The following is a 5,000-nucleotide window of genomic DNA, read 5'->3' as shown; positions in this document are numbered from 1 at the left end:
GCCGCCCGAGACTGGCGGACGCGCTAGAGGAGAAGGCGACCTCGAGGCGGACGCCGCCCCAACACCGGAGACCCTTTCCCGAGGCGGCACGCTCCGCAGCGGGCGGGGACGTCGGAAGGAAACCCCACGCACGCGGACCCCGGCGGCCCGAAGGGCGGAGGGGAGGCCGGCGGACGCCCCCGGCCCTTAACTTTCTAGCCCCTCGCCTCGCTTCCCCGAACGGACGGTTTCCCTCGTTTGACACCCCGCCGCCTTGCTGCTCGCGGCCGACACTCGCCGGGTCCCGAACAGGGGTCGGCGCCGGCGCCTCGCTCACGACTCACTGGGTAACTCCTGCGGCTCGCGGGGCCGCTCGGCCGTCACACTGCCGGGCTCGGTCGGGCGAGCTCTCGGCCGCTCTCGGAGCGAGCCGGAGAGCGCCTCACCTCGCGTACGACGGGAAGCGAACCGGAGAGGAGACCGCCCGTGCCTGAACACCGGACGCCGCAGCGGCTTCCCCGGGACGGGGAACGCAGAAGCGCCGGCCCGCCGGGGGCCCTCACCGACGCGACCCGAATGGCCTCATCGATCGACGGAAAGAAGGGGGGGAGCAGGGAGGGTACGGGAGGGGTAAGGGTGCGGTGAGGTAGAAGAGGAGGGACGGTGGGGGAAGGCACGAGCCCTTCCACCCGGGCGCGGCGGAAAGACCGCACGCGCACGTGCGTGTGGGTGTGCGTGGGCAACGTCCGCCGAGAGGTGCTCGCCCTTGCCTGAACACCGGCCCGCCCCACGCCGCCCCGAACGACACGGGGAGCGGGATTGAGCCGGCCCGCCGGGAAGCCTCTCCGACGCGCCCGAGGAGCGCCACGGTGGATCGGGTCGGGGCTCCCGCGTGCGAGTGAGAGCGGTGCAAAAGGGAGAACGCGGCGCCGCCGCCGCGACAAGCGAGCTCCGGGTCCCCCTTCTCCTTCCCTCGTGACGGCGGGACCCGCCGGGGACGCCCCCGGCCCTTCTGCGTCCGACTGCCGGCCGCCCGGCACGCCGGCCCGCGCCCTTTTCTTCCCTCTGACTGTCTCTGTCTGCCTTCCTTCCTCCCTCCTCGGGGCTCTTCCCATGGCAGCGCGGCGCGGGGAGACGCCTGCCCACGCTCACTCTCTCGCCTTTCGCCCCGATTTTGGCGGGTTCCCCGCTCGCGGAACGAGCGAACGCCAGAGTCCGGGGCCGAACTGCGACACGGGCAGCGAACATCCGACCGACGGAGGCCACCGGACCGAGCGAAACAAGCGGCGCACCAGAAAGCCGCAACCGAAAAAATCCACAGCCCGGCGGTCAACCGCGCTCGCCTGCGCCCGCTCGTTGCCGCCTCTGGAGACGAGCACGCGCTCGCTCCTGCAGACGAAAACGGAAGGCATAAGAAAAAACTGCTTCGGAAAAGAACGACGCCGACTACCGGCAGCGGCGCCGAGGGTAAGCGGCGCTCTACGTCGACGTAACGGTAGGTAAGAAACTACAGCGACCCCCCAGCAAGCTCCGGAGCTTTAGCGCCCCCCATCTCACAGGGCGGCAAAGCCTAGCCGAAAGCGGGTAGACCTGGCAGCTACACGCAAGCCGCACGGGCAGCGACCCCTAGCCGCCGCCGCCGAGCACCACGGCCCGCTCGGAGCCGGGTAGACCGTGCCGACCTAGTCGAGACGCTTAGGCAGCGACCTCTAGCAGCCGCCGCCGAGCACCACGGCCCGCTCGGAGCCGGGTAGACCGTGCCGACCTAGTCGAGCCGCATGGGCAGCGACCCCTAGCCGCCGCCGCCGAGCACCACGGCCTGCTCGGAGCCGGGTAGACCGTGCCGACCTAGACGAGCCGCATAGGCAGCGACCCCTACCCGCCGCCGCCGAGCACCACGGCCCGCTCGGAGCCGGGTAGACCGTGCCGACCTAGTCGAGCCGCATAGGCAGCGACCCCTAGCCGCCGCCGCCGAGCACCACGGCTCGCTCGGAGCCGGGTAGACCGTGCCGACCTAGTCGAGCGGCTTAGGCAGCGACCCCTAGACGCCGCCGCCGAGCACCACGGCCCGCTCGGAGCCGGGTAGACCGTGCCGACCTAGTCGAGCCGCATAGGCAGCGACCTCTAGCAGCCGCCGCCGAGCGCCACGGCCCGCTCGGAGCCGGGTAGACCGTGCCGACCTAGTCGAGCCGCATAGGCAGCGACCTCTAGCAGCCGCCGCCGAGCGCCACGGCCCGCTCGGAGCCGGGTAGACCGTGCCGACCTAGCCGAGCCGCATGGGCAGCGACGCCTAGCCGCCGCCGCCGAGCACCACGGCCCGCTCGGAGCCGGGTAGACCGTGCCGACCTAGCCGAGCCGCATGGGCAGCGACCCCTAGCCGCCGCCGCCGAGCACCACGGCCCGCTCGTAGCCGGGTAGACCGTGCCGACCTAGTCGAGCCGCATGGGCAGCGACGCCTAGCCTCCGCCGCCGAGCACCACGGCCCGCTCGGAGCCGGGTAGACCGTGCCGACCTAGCCGAGCCGCATGGGCAGCGACGCCTAGCCGCCGCCGCCGAGCACCACGGACCGCTCGGAGCCGGGTAGACCGTGCCGACCTAGCCGAGCCGCATGGGCAGCGACGCCTAGCCGCCGACGCCGTGCCCCCCCCCCCCCCTCTTCCGCCCCCCCCCCCGCCCCCCTCTTCCGCCCCCCCCCCGCCCCCCTCTTCCGCCCCCCCCCCCTCCTCACCCCCTCCCCCCCCCCCCCCCCCGGAGACGCTCGGAGCCGGGTACACAGTGCCGGCGCAGCGGAGCAGCCACAAGAGCGGCACTTGGCCACTTCCGCGGAACGTCCGAGCCGAGCTGAGTCCGCCTGGAGAGGCTGGACCGTGCCGCCGCGGCTCAGATCGCCCGACTCCGCCGAGGAGCGTCCGAGCCGAGCGGAACCCGCCGGGAGCGGTTGGACCGTGCCGGCGCACTCGAGCCGCCGCGGCTCAGATCGCCGGACGCCGACGAGGAAAGTCCGTGCCGAGCGGAGCCCGCAGGGAGGGGCTGTGCAGTGCCGGCGCACTCTTCCGCCGCGGCTGAGACCCCCCGGACACCACCGAGGAACGTCCGAACCGAACGGAGCCCGCCGGGAGAGGCTGGACCGTGCCGGCGCACACGAGCCTCCGCGCTGGCCAGCGGTCGCTGCACGTCCGGCTCGAGTTGGTCGGCACGGTCTACCCGGCTCCGAGCGGACCGAAGCTCATGCGGCGGCGGCCAGGGGTCGCTGAGCGGCGGCCGGCTCACGTCGGCACGGTCTACCCTGCTCCGCCGCGGACGCTAGAGGTCGCTGACGGACGGGCTGGCAGACGTGCAGCGACACCTAGCGACCGCCGCCGAGCCCTCGCGCACGCACGGAGCAGGGTAGACCGTGCCGACCTAGCCGAGCCGCATAGGCAGCGACCCCTAGCCGCCGCCGCCGAGCACCACGGCCCGCTCGGAGCCGGGTAGACCGTGCCGACCTAGCCGAGCCGCATAGGCAGCGACCCCTAGCAGCCGCCGCCGAGCACCACGGCCCGCTCGGAGCCGGGTAGACCGTGCCGACCTAGCCGAGCCGCATAGGCAGCGACCCCTACCCGCCGCCGCCGAGCACCACGGCCCGCTCGGAGCCGGGTAGGCCGTTCCGACCTAGCCGAGCCGCATGGGCAGCGACGCCTAGCCGCCGACGCCCTGCCCCCCCCCCCCCCCCCCCCCGCCTTACTCCCCCCCCCCCCTTACTCCCCCCCGCCTTACTTCCCCCCCCCCTCTTCCCCCCCCCTCCCCCCCCTTACTCCCCCCCCGCCTTACTCCCCCCCCCCTCTTCCCCCCCCCCCTTACTCCCCCCCCGCCTTACTCCCCCCCCCCCCTCTTCCCCCCCCCCCCCCCCCCCGGAGACGCTCGGAGCCGGGTACACAGTGCCGGCGCAGCGGAGCAGCCACAAGAGCGGCACTTGGCCACTTCCGCGGGACGTCCGAGCCGAGCTGAGTCCGCCTGGAGAGGCTGGACCGTGCCGCCGCGGCTCAGATCGCCCGACTCCGCCCAGGAGCGTCCGAGCCGAGCGGAACCCGCCGGGAGCGGTTGGACCGTGCCGGCGCACTCGAGCCGCCGCGGCTCAGATCGCCGGACGCCGTCGAGGAACGTCCGAGCCGAGCGGAGCCCGCCGGGAGAGGCTGGACCGTGCCGGCGCACCCGAGCCTCCGCGGCTGAGACCCCCCGGACGCCGCCGCGGAACGTCCGAGCCGAGCCGAGCCCGCCGAGAGCGGTTGGACCGTGCCGGCGCACCCGAGCCTCCGCGGCTGAGACCCCCCGGACGCCGCCGCGGAACGTCCGAGCCGAGCCGAGCCCGCCGAGAGCGGTTGGACCGTGCCGGCGCACCCGAGCCTCCGCGGCTGAGACCCCCCGGACGCCGCCGCGGAACGTCCGAGCCGAGCCGAGCCCGCCGAGAGCGGTTGGACCGTGCCGGCGCACCCGAGCCTCCGCGGCTGAGACCCCTTGGACGCCGCCGCGGAACGTCCGAGCCGAGCCGAGCCCGCCGAGAGCGGTTGGACCGTGCCGGCGCACTCGAGCCGCCGCGGCTCAGATCGCCGGACGCCGACGAGGAAAGTCCGTGCCGAGCGGAGCCCGCAGGGAGGGGCTGTGCAGTGCCGGCGCACTCGAGCCGCCGCGGCTGAGACCCCCCGGACACCACCGAGGAACGTCCGAACCGAACGGAGCCCGCCGGGAGAGGCTGGACCGTGCCGGCGCACACGAGCCTCCGCGCTGGCCAGCGGTCGCTGCACGTCCGGCTCGAGTTGGTCGGCACGGTCTACCCGGCTCCGAGCGGACCGAAGCTCATGCGGCGGCGGCCAGGGGTCGCTGAGCGGCGGCCGGCTCACGTCGGCACGGTCTACCCTGCTCCGCCGCGGACGCTAGAGGTCGCTGACGGACGGGCTGGCAGACGTGCAGCGACACCTAGCGACCGCCGCCGAGCCCTCGCGCACGCACGGAGCAGGGTAGACCGTGCCGACCTAGTCGAGCCG

This window comes from Coturnix japonica, chromosome 28 (assembly GCF_054131305.1).
Source record: "Coturnix japonica strain WE chromosome 28, WE-NBRP24, whole genome shotgun sequence".
Taxonomy (NCBI): Eukaryota; Metazoa; Chordata; class Aves; order Galliformes; family Phasianidae; genus Coturnix; species Coturnix japonica.
The sequence above is the reverse complement of the archived record's forward strand: the minus strand, read 5'-3'. Positions refer to the sequence as shown.